Below are 21650 nucleotides of genomic sequence, written 5' to 3'. Positions count from 1 at the left end.
TCAGATGGATCAGAAATCAGGGAAAAATTGGTGTGTAGAAACTGGGCGAGTTTAAGGGAAGAAGGTGTTATAATACAGAGGGTTCAAGAACCGGCCTGATGAAGATAGTAATTCCTGTCCTCCTGTCAGGATGAAAGTCTCCTTAGTTATTATTATTAAGATACTTACATATAAAGTAGCCAGTCCCTAGAAACCAAAACATAAACCTGTTTTCTTGTCTGAGACACAGGCCAATGTCATTAAAAATTGACACTGCTTGAGTTTTGACTATGTGGAGAATCGTCAGGAACTCACTGTGATGCTGTCAAGGCTGCAAAGATAATATTTGTAAAACTTGAAGAAACAACAATTTTAGAGGTTAAATTGCCCCAAACCCACCTTAGATAGTTCCTAGAAATCTTCTTAATTAGATTTACAAAGATCCAGTTTAAAGGCTTTCTACTTTTAAAGTTATCTTCATAGAGAGAAGCAGACTTTTGGAATTCAATCAAGTCCAGTGACTTTCAGGCTGAGATCAATAACTTTTTTCTTTCTTTCTTTTTTTTTTTTTTTTTTTTTTATATACTGGTCATCAGAAATGTAGAATTCAGGATGAGACTGGACAAGTTTTATTTGAGAAAGCCTGAGTAAAAAAAATAAAATGGAAAAAAAAAGGAAGGAAGAATTGAGCTAATGTTAACATCAGTAGTTATCACATCACTTTAGAAACTGAAAAAAATTCATGTTCAAGAGTCTTGTTAGAGGTAATTGTATAGAATGATCTTACCTCAGTGAAGGAATGGCATTCTGAGAACCACGCAATAATGGGTATTCAAGTCTACCCCTCCCTCTGTCTCCTGGAGGTGGGTTTCAGTCTCATGGAGAAAAAGAATATACATCATTTAAAATGCAAAAATGATTTTATTAAGCTCCAAAGTACACTGGGGCATAGCCAGTATTGTACTGGGTACCCTGAGTCCTAGAATACTGCACAATTTGAACTCCTGAAATGGAGTTTAAAAATTGCTATGACCAGATCAAAATGAGAAATGTCACAATGGCTTTATGGAGCACTACACATTTCTACAAGCAGAGGATATGGGAATTATACCTGTGCACCTCCAGAATAATGGGTGTATTTTGCAGAAGGCTAACGTGCTGCATTTCAGCGAATGGAGAGCACTAAGGCAGTAAATGACATAAAAGATCAATATGATCTCTCTGCCCACTAGACCCTACAGTTACTTTCAATCTTCTTTGGGGTAAACTGAAAGTTATATTATAATGACCCATAAGGCCCTGTGCCAACTGGCCCCTTCATTAGCTTTCTCTTCTTATTTCTTCCTTCCAGGGCAGCTTCACGGACATGATCTGTGTAGCTGCACATCGCCTATGCTTAATATAATGCTGTACTTGTTCCTTAAAATGCTGAACAATTTTATCCTTAAACATGTGATTTGGAAGTGAAATCCAGTGGATCATGGAGCAGGTGAAGAGATTCCCATATTAAGTCTGCTATTCCTTGCAGCCAGTTTTCATATGGCCTTTGCAATGACCCATGAACATAGAGTTCTGGTGGTTGCCTAGTGCATGGATCTTCAGCAAGATGTAAAGTGAGAACAAGGTAACGTGTTGTCTGACTAAGAAAGCAGCTTTGTGCTGACAGCCCTACAATACCATTCTTCCATTCGAATAAGAACTTACTATAAAAGGAAAAAGAAAAAAAATGGCATTCTAAGAAACACAAATGATCAAGGAAACCTCTCATGTTCTTTCTTCCTTATGTTAGTACTCATATAAAACTCCTGTGTTAGCCAACCACATAACACTGAAAATGATGACATAGAAGGAATGGAAAAGATAGGGTAACCCATAGTTCTTTTCCTTTTCAGTCCATCTTTACTCAACAGTGAGCTGAAGGTAAAGAGGTTTGGGAGAATTTGTGTGTACTAGGAAGTGACATAAAAACAGTTGAGTTTGTTGTACTGCTTTACTGTTCTGATCATATATATATATATATATATATATATGATATATATATTTAGCTACAAATATATATATATATATGCTACAAAATTCAAATGATTCTACATAAGTTAAATACTCTTATACTTGCATTTAAAACTGCTATTACACAATATACAGTTAATAAAATTAATGCTGATAATTAAGTGTAATTTTTTTTTAACTTAAGACAATATTAAAAAGTAAAAAACACCATGACAAGTCAAAAGAGAGACCATGGAAGAAAGGGGGGAAAATAAAACTAAAAAACATATATATATATATATATATATATATATATATATATATATATCCCCTGCAGTATTCATAACAGTACTTTTTTTCCTGCTTTTTCAACAAGGGACCCCACATTTTCATTTTGCACTGAGAATAAGAAGAGAAATTATATAGCCAGCCGTACATATTTCTTCCCAACTACCTCACTCTTAATGCAACCATACTTGCTTTCTTGCTTTTTCTTGAACTTGCTAGGACTGCTCCCATTGCAAGGACTTTACACTTATTCTTCCCTCTACTTGATGCTCTCTCTTCCCAAATGTCCACAGCAGGCTTTCTCACTTCTGCCACATTATTTATTTTAATAGTTTTTCCATTAAAGCTCTCCCTGTCCATCCTGTTTAAAGTGTAATCTCTCTCAACAAAGCAACTCTTAATTCTTTTTTCTCAGATATTTATGGTACTTATCACCTTCTAACTTATTATGTATCTACTTAAATAATTTACCTATTGTCTGTCTGCCAGATAAATATTTATTGAGAAAAGAAATGAATTACTATCCAGAAACAAAGATCTAAGGATATACAGAGTAAATTATTCATGATTTTTCCCTTTAGGAAATATCATTTTAACCAAATGGAAAATGTTAGGCCTCTTGCCTTTTGAGTTAATATTCAAAATGAGATTGAACTTGGTGGTCAAGTGGGATCTTAGCCTTAATGTAAAACTTTAATTATTTGTCAAGAGAATAGATTAATATGTTTCTTGTGTAATAAAATTTAATTAAGACAAATGTAAGTTATGATTATCATTTATTTCATGTTATGTCTTCAACCAATTTAAACTCTCTTGCCTAACTTTTTTGTTTTTGCTTAAAATTAGTGAGCAGGAAACATTCTGACTAGCGAATGGCAGGTGTTCATTGTAATTTAACAAAGCAGGTGTCAGATTATTTACTGGGGAAAACTGCTACTCCTTCTGGAAAGCCTTTTACTTTGGGGTTTCTCCTAATTAAAAATATCTAGCCATCAACTGTCAGTGTTGTCTCTCCATGGGACAGCAAAACCTTCAGGGAACATGACTTGAGCAATCTTTGCAATAAAGAAAGAAAGGGGTAAAAAAATTGTTATTAATTATTTAGAGATAATTCTTCCTCTGCTGTCAAAATTATAGATGCATAATATAATTCACTTCTTCTGGAAAAATATTGTACAGACTCTAAGAGTAGTACAAGCTGATAAGTAAATTAAATGCCAAAGATGATGCATAAGAGGGAGCCAAAAATGCAATGTTAGATTATAAATATCATATGTCATGTGGGGGACCCTGCTCACTGCTCCATGTGTCATGTGGGCGGCAGGCAGAGTCTCTGGTCCCGCTCCCCACATAAGAACGCAGGACATGGTGAGGCCAAAAAGGAACACCCATGGAGCCATAGATAGGGGAGTCATACTAGTATATTCTCGCTGGCGGCACTGTACTCTCACTGGAGGCTGGATCCACACTGTCCGCAACCCACCATCCTAACTGCAATCCGCACTTGCCAGCTCAGCCACCATCTTCTTGCTAGTACCCATTTTCTGCTAGCGTAGCCACAACAGTTATATTAGTGGCCAATGGCTCACTGGTTACAGCTGACGGCCAACTAGCCACAGCTGATGGCCATCCAATCACAGTTGATGGCCATTTACTACCTGAGCCAGCACCTTTCCACATGAGGCCGAGAGCCTGGAAACTGCACTCCTGGCTCTGTCCCCACATCATATGTCTTTCATTATTCTGTTTCCTATAAAACTTCAAATACCTACACACAAGTAATGTATTCTAGACTACCCCAAATAGAAACATAGAGGTTAAGTGTGTAACTTAATAATAATTTTATGTTCTGATAATAGAGGTTTTCCTAGTGTTCTAACTATAAGACAATAGTTATAGCTCATGTGGATATTAGCATGTAGTCACTGCACTGTCAGTGTGGTATGTAAAGACTTTATATATACAATGACTTACGTTGCAAAGATAGAGCATGGAACTTCATCTCCATGAAATAAAACTTGGTTAATGAGACCAATTTCATAGAGAATGGTGTCATGAAGCTTAGGAGATTTTCTGTTTGTTTTAGTAGCTGAGAAATGTTTACAGAAAAGATTACATCTATTTATTAGGAAAAAAGTTAAGCTTTTATTAAGTTTTATATCTTTATTTTGAATTATACTCAAATATGCAGCTGTGTTTTGTTGTGCTTTCTTAAATATGGAAATCTCAATTGTTGAGCCCTATCAATATTAAGAAATGCATACTAGGTTGAACCGTAAAACCTGATGACATAAACACTGACTAATGTTTAACCTAATACATTCCTGCTAGTATTAACTGAATGTTGATTTCTTTTTAAGTAAGCTTGATTTTTCATTTGTTTTTCAGGGGCAGGGACGTACCTGTAATAGTATACATAGGGAAATGAGCTGAATGAATCTGGCCTAAAGCAAATTGGGTAAAACTAATGAAAATTTTTGTCTTTCAAATCATTTAAGATTTGAACCATGAAAGTACATTAAGTCAGTTCACCCTATATTTTTCCATGGTATTATAGATTTGATACTTAAGTTTTCTGGTTGTGAGCTATAGTAGCAGAAATATTCAAACAAACAATACACCAAAACAAACAAAAAAACAACAAAAAAAGACCTGCCCTTTTAATTAAAGTTTATTGGGGTGACAATTATTAGTAAAGTTACATTGGTTTCAGGTGTACAATTCTGTAATACATCATCTATATATCACATTGTGTGTTCACCACCCAAAGTCAATTCTCCTTCCATCACCATATATTGGATCTCTTTTACCCTCATCTATCACCCCCCTTCCTCCCCTACCCTTTGGTAACCACTAAACTATTGTCTGTGTCTATGAGTTTTTGTTTCTTCATTTGTTTGTCTTATTCTTTTGTTATTTTAATTTAAAAAACTGCCATTACATTGAAGCTAAGCTCTTGGGAAACATGAATTATATATCCAGAGCACAGGGATAGGGTCTACACATAGTAAGACTCTCAAGGTATTTGAATTGATTTTGAATGTATTCAAATACTTTTAGAAATTAGAAAAGTCATTTTCCCCAAATCCCACTAACACATTAAAGGGAAACTTGTGAACAGATTAGCATCCAAAAAAGTAATCAATTTGATTCTATAAACAAATTATGATCTGAAAAGGTAAGTTCCAGAGCATTAGAACAGCAAAGCAGGTTATTATTTCAATTGGAATTCTAAGTTCATATTGTCTTTTCACTTGGACTTTGTATTTAGTTGGATAGAAACTTGATATAGTATGGATAATATTATTTTCATGTTACAGGCATTAGTTTTTGCATTGCCCTTCTGCTCTACTAGAAGCAATGGCCTTGATTTCAAATTGACAAATTCATCAAACACAGTAGACTACACCCAGCTCAAGTTTACTTAAAATTAAGAAAATATACAGGTCAGGAACAGCATAATAAATGTTTTGTGACTTTAGAAACTATGGGTCTCATTAGCTTGTTGAGTTACTTTTATGCAGGCTTACAAATCAACATGGAGATTGCACTTAACTGCTCAACTAACAAGCCCATTTTAAAAGGAATGTCATATTAAAAGAGAACCAAACCATAGACAAAAATTGAAGAATAAAATAAGAAATTGAGTTTTACCAGATCTACATTTAATTCAGTACACTATAAATTAAAATCAATTAGTGCCTTCAACAGTAAATAAGAAATAACTTGTTCTATTGTCATAATCACAAGAAGTATACTATAAATGTCAATAAGGTTATCGGATTACAAAAACCATGAGAATAATTTTTGTAGAAGCAAATATACTATCAACAATTTAGAATATACTATCATCAGGTAAATAAATATCCTGGTTTTTTGGACCTATAAAGCAACAACATATAATCATTAGTTCTGCATAAAAAACACAAATCACAGAATTCATAATCTATAAAAGACAGATTATTTAGAATATGTAGGATTATTATCTTTCATCATATTATTTGTAAGGGTTACCCAACATTGAAATTTCTAGACTTTATAAATGTAGATGTTTTAGAGAATGAATAAAAGCACAAGTGAATTGTGTACCAATCAAAATGTGGTTATGATAGATTAAAAAAAAAGAGTCCTCATTGCTAAAATTACAATCTAAAACAGGTCATGATAGTATCTTAAGACTGTATTTACCTTTCATATAATTATTTAATTGTAACAAATTCAGAATGATTTTAACAAATGATTCTAGGAAATTCTACATTAAAAACCACTTTAAGATCCAATAATCTGTTGAACAGATCAATCATAACCATACACTATTCTTTCTAGTAAAAGAACAAAGTTTAACATGGTGAAAGTAGTTTAATAATGAAATTTATAAAGGTATAATTTTATCTGATTTTATCTTCTTACAGACCACAATAATGATCTAGTTATTTTATTAAACATTAGAACTACTCATTTGAATCAGCTGATTATAATAAGATTGAGTACTTGGTATTTGACATTAAATAGCCAATCCATTTTATTATAGAGATCCTGCCTAAAGTTCCCCTTATAGATATTAAAAATTTAACTTGTCATAATTTAGGCAATGAGGGATCTGTTTAATCTGTTGTAATAATTTTAAGTGACTGTGTTTGACAAGCACTCCTTTGCTGGTTTCAATTAGTCCCTAATGTAGACAGCCAGATCTGATAATTCAAAGTGTTTCTTTTTTAAAACCTGAATTATCTGGTTTGGTTTACTGCATTGGCTGAGTTAATTGAAAAGTTGCCAGATACCCACTTCATGCTGTGCTGTGCAGACAGAGCAATAACATATTTGATATACCAAATAATTTGCTGGATAAATATGATGAAAATAAGACACGTTATTACCATATTTATCCTCAGCCCTTCACACAAAACATGACCTCACAAATCTGGTCTCCTATTTTGATTATCACTGTGATTATTGCCATTAGCCAAGACTTAACTGATGAGTTGACAATTTACAATAGTCATTCAGGGCAATAATTCATAAATTTTATAAAAAGATAAATTAGAGGAATTAGCAACTTAGAAATGTATACCTAATTATTTAGAATGATTTTTTTTTTTAGCTGAATGTGTTTCCACCTCAGAGCCTCAAATTTGGTTATTAGATGATCCTTCCAAATTATATGTTTCTATAGATATTTCCTTTAAAGTGTCATTTTATCACAGATGTTTCAACTGCTAGTAAAAATATTGTTAACTGATCAGGGTTTTAAAAAAATGCATATTATATGATAATATGTTTTTTTTTTAATTTGTTATTATGATTTTTCATTCAGGCCTTCTAGATCAATGAAAGTTGTCTTTATTTCCCGTATTGGTCTTTTTATGAAGCTTCTCAATACCTAATATAATTTTATTGGTGTTTAGAAACTACACATTTACTTTTTTTTTATTCTCTCTCTTTTTTTTTGGTTAAATCATGTATGTTATAATAAACTGTTGTAAAATACAGGATCAAACTTGTTAAGAAGATGTTAGCATTCATAATTTCATAATACTGATTCTCATTTCTATAGAATGAATATTTGGATTAACTAACTGCAGTTAAATCTTGTTATTTATTTCATTTTCATAAAATAAAACACAATTTGTCACTCCTATGAAGGAAGCTGGAAAATTGAATCTTACAAATGTTTCAGGTGCTCAAACTGATTTGGTGAGACTATATGGGAATTATGGGAGGTATAGCGTCCAGAAAAACACAGAGTGACATAATTTTCTTTGGTAGTTAGTCCATACTGATCACTGTTCAAGTGTTTCTTGACCTTGACCTATATAATCCTGGCTGATTCCCAAGTGAGTAACTGTTCTCTTTGGCTTTATCATGAGAGTGACCCACTAGACCATTCTCAACCTTTAGGTTTTCCATCCAGGAGTTAGACCACAGTCCCGTTTTCTAGCCTACCACAGGAAATACACATCAAGTTCTCAAAAGAGTTCTCTTCAAGAGAAATTTCCACTAGATCGCAAGTGAGATGTGGGTTTCCTGGTTGAGATGGGGGAATTAAGGGAAGGTGGAACTCACAGCCCATCAGCAGCTTCTGTCAATGTAATTCTCCACAAATACCATCTTTGAATCGCATTCTTACTACAGTTCTTAATGTGAATCATTTACCTAACTGGGTCTTGGTCTTATTTTGAAAGTATTAAATAGTGAGTTGTTTTACATCTTACTTGATATTTGCTAAATATCTCAACTGAAACACCCATTTTAATATTCTCTGCTTCAGTTTCTTCATCTGTAAAATTAAAATGTATTTTTAAACTTTCTATGTGGAAAATGACTTCTTAAGGCTATTATGACAATCAACTGAGTTATTTAGAAAATAGAACGTCTTAAAAAAATTAGACATTTTTTTTTTTCCTCTAAAGCTATCAAATCTGCCTGATAAATGCACAAATGATTAAATGGCTGCTAAAGGGAGATTAGACATAGCATGGCTGGAGATAGCTACCTTGAGTTATAAATCTGAAACTCTATATTTCCTTTCCTTTTTTTCAATTGTTTTTACTACAGACACTGACCTTTACATTTTGACACAGACTTTTAACCTGATGTTAATTTATAACTGTGGCTTAGCAAAAAAACTGAATCTTCTCCATGATTTCTTCAGTTTTAATGTTGCAGAACAAAGATTCTGAAATCTTGAGCTATTTTTTCTGATAAACTTTTAATTAATCAGGATCCACCGATCTTATTTCAGGTAAATAATTTTATGTGATTGAGCAGACATTGCTAGTTGCCTACCCAGTCTATTATATAATTGTTCAAAATAATTATTGTTAACTTTTTAGGAAATTATACTTTTCTGTGCCAATGGTATCAGACTAGCTTTAGCCAAAGAAATGTGAGCAAAAGTGATATGTCTCAGTTAAGTGTAATGACATTAAATCACTAATTTTAGTTCGATGCTGATTAACTTTTTACACACATGGAGATATATACATACTCACACCTAAAACACATGAATTACATAATAAATTGTGTTTTCTAAAACAGACTAGCAATTTCTGGATCCAAATAGAGAAAGCAGCTGGTTTACAAAACCTCCATGCAAAATCTGATAAAATTAAAATATGAATATAGAAAAAAAAAATAGACCAGGAACTCTTAAACTAAGGAAATAAATATTACGATAAAATATACTGTGGGGACAGAGCCCCAGAGAGTAGTTTACAGGCTCTCGGCCTCACGTGGAGGGGTACTGGCTCGGGTGGTGAATGGCCGTCGGCTGTGGCTGATTGGCCATCGGCTGTGGCCGGTTAGCCAATTGGCCGCTGGTATAACTGCTGTGACTACGGAGGACTGCCGAGGATTGCCGAGGAGCCGAGCAGAGCCGAAGAGAGCGGAGGAGGAGAGCCGAGGAGAGCGGAAGAGGAGAGCCGAGAGAGAGGAACAGAGGAGAGAGTGGAGAAGAGTCCTCGGTCGGTTGGCGGAAAAGCGGACGGCAGGTCAGCGTCCGGTGGGCCCAACCTCCAGTGAGACCGTGGTGGTATGGCTCCCCTACCTATGGCTCCGTGGGTGTTCCTTGTTGGCCTCACCGTATCCTGTGTTCTTATGTGGGGAGCGAGACCAGAGACCCCGCAGGCCGCCCCGCACGACAAATGGCGCAGCGAGCAGGGTCTCACGCACGACATATACTTAGATATGTTCTTTGTTGAAATAAGAGAGACAACTTTAGAAATCAAGATGATTCTTAAAGCAATGTTGGGGAAGGAAAAGAAATTGCATGGAAGAACTCTGAAACATATCACTGATAACTTTCATCCAAGCTAGAGTAAAGTAGGAAGCCTCCAATAAAGGGAGGGATAGAATTCTCTCTGAAAACACTGATTCACAATAAAAAAGTAAAAATGGACATGGATATTTTGTTTTGTCTTAATGAGACAACAGAGGGGAAAGAAAAAAAAAATAATGCTGATTACACTAACCTATTTATTTGCCAAAAGAAAGAGGTAGGTGAGTTGTGAACTTTTGAATAGAATGTGGAAAGTTATGAGACACTTGTCCTTAACCTAACACAAAGAGCAAGACAGATATGCTACAAAATCATAGCTATTATGAACTTATTAAAGAGCAGATTATATATTTAAAAAAGAAAAAAGAAAAAGAAAAAAGAAACTTGAGGAACTAGCATGTAGAGAGTAACTTGCCAAGATAGAGATGAGCTACAACTATTTTCAGCCCTTTTGAAAAAAATGAGACAAGGTGAAATCCATAATCGATTGTTCTTTGGGAAATATGGATCTCAGATTGTTAAGTAACTTTTATTCAGGCTTTGAAATCAACTACTAGTTCAATTAATTCTTTAACAATCACATACTAAGGAGAACCAAATACAGACACAAGTTTAAGAGAATAATAAGAGATTAGGAAAACAAGAGTAGCAAGCCAAAAAGAGAAGCCAGCCAAATCATTCATGTTTGGACTGGCTTGGTATAAAAAAAGAATGCTAAATTACAATACCAGAGCAAGTTTGCAGCTACTCCTCAGTGTTTTCTGTGGATCATTCCCGAATGAATGGCGATGTTAGGTGGTATGTCAAAATAAAAGACAGGGCAGAAGAGCAGGGAAACATAATCTCTGAGATATGTGAGACCCTCACTATCTACAAAGTAGTGAAACAGTGAAGATTGAACACCAATCAAGAGAACTAATCCAGATCAGGCAACCATTTTTTTGTTGAAAGGCAATTATCATAGGTCTCTTGCATTTCTGCATATCTTGTGATCAGAATCATTAATAGCCTTTTGTTCTGAATTATTTTTTCAAGAATGTTTTATAGCAAACAGCCTTGGCAGGTAGCGAGAGCTGTCTGCCAGTATAATAAAGATAATTTTCTTTGCAAATGTTTTGCAAGTTTGGTTGTAGTCCGTTATATAAATTTGGGTTTCCTAAGTTCAGTGTTACTCAGTTGTGATGTGTACCCACAGTGTGTGTAGCATTTCACTGGGGCCTCTGCCACTTTATCGCCATGGGATTTGATGGGGGATGAGATCCTCACCAATGTGAATATACAGCTCATGTTACCTGCTGTCTTGTGGGTAACAAGGCTATTGTCTTTGACTCAGTAATCTCCTGACTTCTGTCAGTATCCATGAAATTCTGGAAAGCTGATGTGTCAGTTTACAAATAGAGGAAAATTTTGTACTCTTCACAGTTCTTGATAATTTCATCAAGTAATAGGCATCAGCTATTAAAGGCTGGAGACAAGAAATCAGGGCTGAGAGAGACCTCACAATGTGTGAAAAGACCAAAGTGGCACTGAAGACCAAAGAGAACATACCAATGGCATCAAATTATGGCAGACAGTCTGAAACCCCCAAATACATCTCTGTCATTGCTCAGACTCCAAGCCTTGCTAAAGGGATAGTTCTGATCTCACACTCAAAATGTTTGAAAGCATTTGTGAACCTAAACTAAGACTGCTATAGAGTCCAAATACAGTTGAATTAAGAGATAAAGTCAGCCCTACAGATTACCAGTTTTCCGCAATTTAAGTAGCATGATCTTTTATGAAAATAAATATTATTAATTCAGTTGTCACAGAGCCAAGAGAAGAGTCAACAAAGAAGAATCACAGATGGTCTGAAGGTTGAAATTATCAGGAAGATACTTTAACACTGATAAACATGTTAATGCATAAAAGGAAAACATGGATAATATTCATATGCAGATAGAGGATGCATTAAAAGGAGGAAAGTAGAAAATATGTACCTGATGAAAAAGAAGGAAATAGAAAAAGAAAGAAAAGAATCGTTTTGATAGATTTAGCAATAAATTGACACATTAGATGAAAAATAAAATCTTTGCATATGAACATAGGTCCAATAGAAATTTAAAAAAATAAAATATCAATAGAAAAAATGTAAAAATATAAAAAAATATGTAATTGAGATACATGGTCAATAAAAACTGATATAACATGTGTGATTTAGTACTTAGTTAAGAGGAGAGCGAATAAGGAAAATTTATTTTTCAAAAGATCATGGAAAGGAATTTCCAAAACTTGAAAATATTTCTTTCAGTTTCTTCCAATAGAACATGTAAACCATTTGACTTCTTTATAAATTCTTCCTGATGTCCACTAATGATATTAGGTAACCATATTTAATTTTTTCTTAAAGAAATTTATATAACATATAAACATAAATGTATAACATAAATACATACATTCATAAAGAAAATTATATAACAATTTTTTACATATTTATAGATGTCAAAACTTTTTATTTTACTGCCAGTGTCATCATACCTTTTTTATTATCAAGGTGAAGCTGAAAGGAACAATCAAAAAAGCATACTGAAATGGAAAAACAAAATTGATTTTTAAGTCATAAAGCAATAGTAGGCATGGTTGATAGGATTATATTCCCTAAATGAGTTTTCTTAAGTTCAATAACCTAATAATCAGCTCTTAAAATTATCATAAGTATATAAAATTTCAATATTCTAATATAAATTTCAAGTGTAAGCCACATTTTTATAATCTTACTTTTATGTAGATGCCTAATTTTATAGTTACTACATTAAATCACCCTTAGAACATAATGGCTAACTCCTTTAAAACCTTTCTTCAGAGTTCACAGATCTCAGAAGAAAATTTGTGTATTCAATAATTACATAGGAAGATTCACTCAGAGGATTTTTTTTTAGGTCAAATTAACAATTACTTTGCCATCAAAGTAGCAGCAGCATCGTGGAATAAAAGAATCCGCAAAGTGAAAAAGGTAGAAACTATCAATCTGTCACCCAATTTAGTACTTGAAGCATACATTTCCTTTCTAAATTAATACATACTGAGAATAAACAACATTTAAAGTACTATTCTGAACAGATAAATAAAGTATCCGATTCTTTAGCACAATAATTGAGAAAACATTGGTGATTCTCTGATGATCCTCTTTGCTTACTGGTTTTTTTACCCTTGAACTTCAAAATCACACTGCTCTCCTACACTTTCTCTTTTACTACTGTTCGCTATATGAAAATTGTGGAAAAGTGAAGAGAAGAAATTACATGAGGAGTGTTCAGCTAAAGTAGACATAGATGGGCATTTAATTCAGTGACTGACAAACTAGATTAGAGTTCCCAAAAGGAAATGAGGCAACCCTGATAGTTTGTTCCACAGATTCTTCTAACACTGAATAATACAAGATCTGCATGGAAGACATAAAGAGGATCTATCACAATTTAAAGCATTTGTAAAAATAAAATAATAGTTCTGGCTTGCATATTGTGTTCATATTGTCTCTTGAAAGCAAGCAACCGTGGCCATAGTTAATCACTCCATTTTTTTTTTTGCCTTCTGGGAGTTTCCAAACTGATCACCATTTTGAACACCAAACTCACTGTAAGATTTTAAATTTAAATGTGGTACACCCACATCCAAATTCTGATTTGAGATAAAAATAAGGGCACAATAATGTATAAGTCTCCTCAAAATAAGAGAAAATACATTGAAAAAGAAATCATATCTATGTTAAGAGATACAGGATGGGAAGGGACATTTATTTTTGACACCTAAAGTAAATAGTATTTACTTTAGAATATTCCTGTGATAGTTAAATAGGGTTATTTGTATTAAGATTCTTAGCATATATCCTAGACCATAGCTCACATATCCTTAAGTCTCACAAATTCATTCAAAATATATTTATTTAATTTTATCTATTTCTAGGTATTCTTTTAGGTGTGGTGGATACACAAATGAGCAATATCGATACATTCCCTATTATCATGATGAGGCAGACAATGAACTAGTAAACATATAAATATATACTATGAATTTGGTGTACTACATACTATGTTATGAAACAGATAGAAAAACTGATGCTGGATAAGAGAGAGTGACTAGAGTAAAGGCATGGAAGGCATGTTGTTTTACATAAAGTAATTATAGGAGACTTTCCAATAGAGTGAAAGAGTCCAAATCATGCAATATCTTGTAGATGTTGTCATAAAGTTTTTACCTTATTCTATTTTTTCATGGAGAAAATACAAGAGCGTATTGAGCATAGGGGAAACAGAATCCAATTTAAGTTCTTTTTGTAAAGATTTTTATTAAAATATAGCTAACATAAAATAGTATATTAGTTTCAGGTATACATCATAATTACTCAACAGTACCCACATGGCATGACACATAATTATTACCATATTATTAATTATATTCCCTATGCTAAAGAAGTGATCACCAGATAAGTCCAGCAAGCATCTGACACCATACCATGCTATCACAGTGTTAATGATCATATTTCCTATGCTGTATATTATATCCCCAAGACCTATTTGTTTTACTCCTGGAACTTTGAACCTCTTACTAATCTTCATCTTTTACCCTTTAAAAAAAATTTCAATTAGAATAGACATTCAGTAATATTTTATATTAGTTTCAGGTATACAGCATAGTGGTTAGACATTTATATAATTTACAAAGTGATCCCCTTGACTAGTGTAGCACCGATCTAGCACTATACATAGTTATTACCATATTATTGATTATATTCCCTATACTTTACATTCCCATGACTATTTTGTAACTACCAATTTGTATTTCTTGATCCTTTCACCCTGCCCCAACACCCATACCATCTATCATCCTGATACATCTAATACCCATCTGACACCATATGTAGTTATTACAATATTATTGACTATATTCCTTATGCTACACCCTACATCCCCATGACTGCTTTGTAACATCACATTTGTACTTCTTAATCACTTGCCCTTTTACACCCACCTCAATATCCCACCCATCTGGCCACCATTAAAATATTCTCCACCTCTACAAGTTTGCCTCCATTTTGTTTGCTTGTTTCTTTTATTCTTTAGAATCCACCCACAAGTGATATCATATGACATTTGTGTTTAGCTGTTTGACCCACAACGCTCAAAACACCATCCAGACTCATCCATGCTGTCACAGATGGCAAAATTACATCCCTTCCGATGGCTGAACAATATTCTGTTGTATATATGTATCACCTCTTGTTTATCAATTCATCTACACAGGGACACCCAGGTTGCCTCCACATCTTGGTCATTGGAAATAATGCTGCAATGAACATGTCAATGAGCACATCCCTTTCAGTAGTATTTTGGGTTTGTTCAGATAAATACCCAGTGCTTTTGTCTCTAGTTATTGTCTTTGTTTTGAAGTCTATTTTGTCTAGTATACGTGTTGCTACCCCAGCTTTTTGTTTGTTTGATGTTTCCATTTTCATGAAATATCTTTTCCATCCCTTTACTTTCAGTTTGTGTGTGTCTTTTGATCTGAAGTGAGTCTTTTGCAGGCAGTATATGTAAGGGTCTTATTTCCTTATCCACTCAGCCCTCTGGTCTTTTGATTGGAACATTAAATCTATTTACATTGAAAGTAATTGTTGATAGGTATGTAGTGATTGCCATTTTATTATTCATTTTATTTATTTATTTACTTATTTTTGTTTGTTTGTTTGTTTATTTATTCATCTTTAAAAAATCCATCTAAGATTCCTTGTAATACTGGTTTAGTGATGATGAACTCCTTTAGCTTTCCCTTTGCTGGGAAGCTATTTATTTTTCAGTTGATTTTAAATGATAACTTTGCTGGGTAGAGTAATTTTGGTTGTAGGTCCTTGCTTTTCATTACTTTGAATATGTTCTGCCAATCTCTTCTAACCTGCAAAGTTTCTGTTAAGAAATCAACAGGCAATCTTATGGGAGCTCACTTATAGGTAGCTAACTGCTTTTCTCTTGCTGCTGTTAAGATTCTCTCTTTGTATTTAAACTTGGCATTTTAATTTTGATGTGTCTTGGTGTAGGCCTCTTTGGTTTTTTTTCTGATAATTCCAATCTAGGTAAATTTAGATGGTCTAGTATAACCCCTCCAAGAAAAATGTTAAAGGAAATTCTTCAAGTTAAAGAAAAAATGATATAATCTAAATGTTAGTGTATTTTTTTTGGTTTATATCAGGTGCACAAGACAAAGTAATACTTAGACATTTATCTTTTATATCCCTCACATTGTGTGAACCCCCCTCCCCCTCCACTAACTATCTGACATCGCACAGAGCCATTACATTTCCACTGTCTCTATTCCTAATGCTGTACTCCGCTTCTTGTAAGTATGTACATACACACACACACACACACACACACACACACACACACACACACATACACACATACAATGTACCTACAAAGTTGTAGTTAACATTCATTATTGTTCAGCTTCAGCTTCAGGTGTACAATGCAGTGATCAGGCATCTACATCATCCCTGAGGTGGTCTCCCTAATGAGACAAGTGTCCATCAGATACCCTACAAAATCTTTACAACGTTACTGATTACATTCCCCAAATTAATTTTCAGAACTCTGTGGCCATCTTGTGGTTACTGACTGTTTTCTAATACGTTCAACTTCCTCCTTATCCCCATTCCCCTCCATCTAGCAACCCTCAGTTTTTCCTCTATGTCTCCAAAACTGTTTCTGATTAGTTTATTCACTTATTCTTTAGATTCCACATATAAGTGAGATCATATGGTATTTGTCTTTCTCTGTCTGACTTATTTCACTTAACATAATGTTCTCTAGGTCCATCCACGTTGTTGCAAATGGTAAGGTTTCTTTCTTCTCTATGGCTGAGTAATACTCCATTGTATAAATGTACCACAGTTTCTTAATCCAGTCATCTACCGACGGGCATTTCGGTTGTTTCCATGTCTTGGCTATTGTGTATACTGCTGCAATAAACATACGAATGCATAAAGTTTTTTGAATTAGAGTTTTGGATTTCTCTGGGTAGATACCTAGGAGTGGAATTGCTGGATCATAAGGTAGTTCCATTTTCAGATTTTTGAGATACATGCATACTGTTTTCCATAGTGGCTGCACCAATCTGCAATCCCATCAACAGTGCACAAGGGTTCCCTTTTCTCCACATCCGTGCCAACACTTGTTGTTTGTTGATTTATTGATGATAGCCATTTTGACTGGTGTCGGGTGGTATCTCATTGTGGTTTTTATTTGCATTTCTCTAATGAATTGTGAGTTTGAGCATTTGTTCATATGTCTGTTTGCCATCCATATGTCCTTTTTTAAAAAAGGTCTCTTCATGTCCTCTGCCCATTTTTTAATTGGGTTGTTTGTTTTTTTGGAGTTGAGTTGAGTGAGTTTTTTATAAATTTGTGATATTAACCCCTTATCAGATATATCATTGGCAAATATCTTTTCCCATTCAGTAGGGTCCCTTTTTGTTTCATTGATGGTTTCCTTTGCTGTGAAAAAACTTTTTAGTTTGATGTAATCCCACATGTTCATTTTTTCTCTTACTTTCCTGCTCAAGGAGATATATCAGTAAAAATCTTACTCTGGGTAATGTCTGTAAAGTTTCTTCCTATATTTTCTTCTAGGAATTTTATGGTTTCTGATCTTACATTTAAGTCTTTAAGCCATTTTGAATTTATTTTTGTATATGGTGTAAGGAGGTGGTCTAACTTCATTTTTTTGCATGTGTCTGTCCAGGTTTCCCAGCACCATTTATTAAATAGAGTGTCTTTACCCCACCGTACATTCTTGCTTCCATTGTCGTAGATTAAATGGCCATATAGGCATGGATTTATTTCTGGGCTCTCTATTCTGTTCCATTGATCTATGTATCTGTTTTTATGCCAGTACCATGCTGTTTTGATTACTGCCGCCTTGTAGTATAATTTGATGTCAGGTATTGTTATACCTCCCACTTTGTTCTTATCTCTCAAGATTGCTGAGGCTATCCGGGGTCTTTTATGGTCCCACATAAATTTTAGGATTATATGTTCTATTTCTGTGAAAAACGTCGTTGGTAGTTTGATAGGAATTGTGTTGAATATGTATATTGCCTTAGGCAGTACGGAAATTTTAACTATATTAATTCTTCCTATCCATGAACATGGTATGTGTTTCCATCTATTTGTATCTTCTTTCATTTCTTTCTTCAGTGTCTTATAATTTTCTGAGTACAGATCTTTTATTTCTTTTGTTAAATTTATTCCCAGGTATTTTATAGTCTTTAGAGCAATTGTAAATGGGATTGCTTTTTTAATTTCTCCTTCTGATGTTTTATTATTGGTATATACAAATGCAACTGATTTCTGAATATTAATTTTGTATCTTGCTACTTTACTAAATTAATCTATCAGCTCTAGTAGTTTCTTGGTGGAGTCTTTAGGGCTCTCTATATATAGTACCATGTCATTTTCATATAATGACAACTTTACTTCCTCCTTACTGATTTGGATGCCTTTTATTTCTTTTTCTTGTCTGATTGCTGTGGCTAGAACTTCCAGCACAATGTTGAATAGAAGTGGAGAAAGTGGGCAACCTTCCCTTGTTTCTGATCTTAGGGGGAATGGTTTTAGCTTTTCCCCATTGAGTATGATGCTAGCTGTGGGTTTATCATATATGGCCTTTATTATGTTGAGATATGATCCCTCTATTCCCACTTTCTTAAGGGTTTTTATCATAAATGGCTGCTGGATTTTATCAAATGCTTTTTCTGCATCTATAGATATTATCATGTGATTTTTATTTTTCATTTTGTTAATGTGGTGTATCACATTAATTGATTTGCGGATGTTGAACCACACTTGCCTACCTGGGATGAATCCCACTTGACCATGGTGTAAGATCTTTTTAATGTATTGCTGAATTCTGTTCGCTAATATTTTGTTGAGGATTTTTGCATCTGTGTTCATTAGAGATATCGGCCTGTAGTTTTCTTTTTTTTGTGGTGTCTATGTCTGATTTTGGGATCAGGGTGATAGTGGCTTCGTAAAAAGTGTTTGGGAGTCTTCCCTCCTTCTGGATTTTTTTGGAAGAGCTTGAGGAGAATAGGTGATAATTCTTTTTTGAACGTTTTATAAAATTCACCTGTAAAGCCATCTGGTCCAGGGCTTTTGTTTGTTGGGAGACTGTTGATTACTGATTCAATTTCCCTGGTGGTAATCAGTCTATTCAGGTTTTCTGTTTCTTCTTGAGTTAGCCTTGGAAGGTTGTATGCCTCTAGAAAATTGTCCATTTCTTCCAGATTGTCAAATGTGTTGGCATATAGTTGCTCATAGTAGTTTCTTAAAATTTTTGTAGTTGTGCAGTGTCTGTTGTCACTTCTCCTCTTTCATTTCTGATTTTATTAATTTGGGTTCTCTCTCTCTCTCTTTTTTCATGAATCTGGCTAAAAGTTTGTTGATTTTGTTTATGTTCTCTAAGAATCAACTCTTGGATTCATTGACCTTTTGTATTGTTTTTTTCTGGTTTCTATTTCATTTATTTCCTCTCTGATCTTTATTATTTCCTTCCTTGTACTCCCTTTGGGCTTATTTTGCTGTTCTTTTTCCAGATCCCTTAAGTGTGAAGATAAATTGTTGATTAGTGATGTTTCTTGTTTCTTTAGGTAGGCCTGCAATGCTATGAATTTCCCTTTTAGGACTGCTTTCGTGACATTTCATAGATTTTGGGTCATCGTGTTTTCATTTTTGTTTGTCTTGAGATATCTTTCGATTTCTTCCCTGATCTCCTGGTTGACCCATTCATTATTTAGTAACATGTTATTCAGCCTCCATGAATTGGTGTGTCTTCCAGTTTTTTTCCTGTAGTTAATTTCTAATTTCATAGCACTGTTGTCAGAGAAGACAATTGGTATGATTTCAATTTTCTTAAATTTATCAAGACTTGTTTTGTGGCCTAACAAATGGTCTATCTTGGAAAATGTTCCATGTGCGCTTGAGAAGAACGTGTATTCTGTAGCATTGGGGTGAAATGCTCTGAAAATATCAATTAAATCCAAGTGGTCCAATGTTTCATTTAAGGCCGTTGTTTCCATATTGATTTTCTGCCTGGAAGACCTGTCCCTTGTTGTCAGAGGTGTGTTGAAGTCCCCTACTATGATAGTGTTACTGTTGATCTCTGTCTTTATGTCAGTCAATATCTGTTTCATATATTTAGGTGCTCCTATGTTGGGAGCATAGATGTTTACTAGGGTCATGTCCTCTTGTCGGATCGATCCCTTTATTATTATATAGTAACCCTCTGTCTTTCTCTTGCTGCTTTTAGGATTCTCTCTTTGTCTTTAACCTTTGCCATTTTAACTATAATGTGTCTTGGTGTGGACCTGTTTGGGTTTACCCTGGTTGGAACTCTCTGCACTTCCTGGGCTTGTATGTTGGTTTCCTTCGTCAGGTTAGGGAAGGTTTTGGACATTATTACTTCAAATATGTTCTCAATCCCTTGCTTCCTCTCTTCACCTTCTGGTACTCCTATGATGCGCATGTTGTTGCACTTGATGTTATCCCAGAGGTCTCTTAAACCATCTTCATTGTTTTTTCATTTTTTTTTCTTTCTGTTGTTCCGTTTGGGTGATCTCTGCTAACTTGTCTTCTAAGTTGCTGATTCAAACCTCTGCTTCATCTAACCTGCTGTTAATTCCTTCAAGTAAGTTCTTTATTTCAGTAATTGTGTTCTTTATTTCTAACTGGTTGTTCACTATGATTTCTCTATCCTTCTTTATGTTGTGTACTAGCTCCTTAAACATTCTTATCATCAGTGCTCTGAACTGTGTCTCTGATAGGTTGGTTACCTCTGTTTCATTTGGTCCATTTCTGGAGGTTTCTTTTGTTCTTTTATTTGGGACATGTTTCTTTGTTTCCCCATACTGGCTGACTCTCTGTGTTTGCTTCGATGTATTAGGTAGATCCCCTAGAGTTCTTAGTTCTTGCTGGGTTATCTTATGTATGATGTGTCCTTTATATTTGACTTGCACTACTTCATTCTTCTCTGCATGTGCTCCAAAGGTGACTCTTGCATTGTGTATATTGTCCTGTTAAATAAGATCTTCAATTGCTTTTCACTTGTGAGTAGGTGGGGTTAACTCCTAGGCTGACTAGTTGTGAGACTTGGCTCTGCCCACTGCAGGGTGCTCTGTTGCGTGAGGGTTGACCACTTAAATGTGGTTTGGGCTCTATGGGCTCTTGTGCCTGTAGAGAATCCCCTCTGGGTGTGTCACTTGTAGGTCAAACCTGGTAGTACTCTGGTTTGGTCTGGAGTTGGCCTCTGGGTGTGTTGAATCTTGTGCCTCTTATGCTGGGCCCTGGTTGGCAATTTCAGAACACAGCAAATCACGAAGCACAACAACATTAACAACAGCAAAGAAAAAATAAAATACATTCACATGTAAAAACAACCGACAACCCACACTCACCACAGGCAAAGATATCAAAGATATAAAGACAAAACAAAACAAAAACAAAAAACAAACAAACAAACAAACAAAAATCAGCGCCAGTCTTGGCTTAAGCCCACCAAGTAATTTCCAGGTTGTCCTCTGCTGTACCAAA

The sequence above is a fragment of the Rhinolophus sinicus genome, chromosome 3, assembly GCF_057876585.1.
Source record: "Rhinolophus sinicus isolate RSI-liver-muscle chromosome 3, RSI-T2T, whole genome shotgun sequence".
Lineage (NCBI taxonomy): Eukaryota > Metazoa > Chordata > Mammalia > Chiroptera > Rhinolophidae > Rhinolophus > Rhinolophus sinicus.
The sequence above is the reverse complement of the archived record's forward strand: the minus strand, read 5'-3'. Positions refer to the sequence as shown.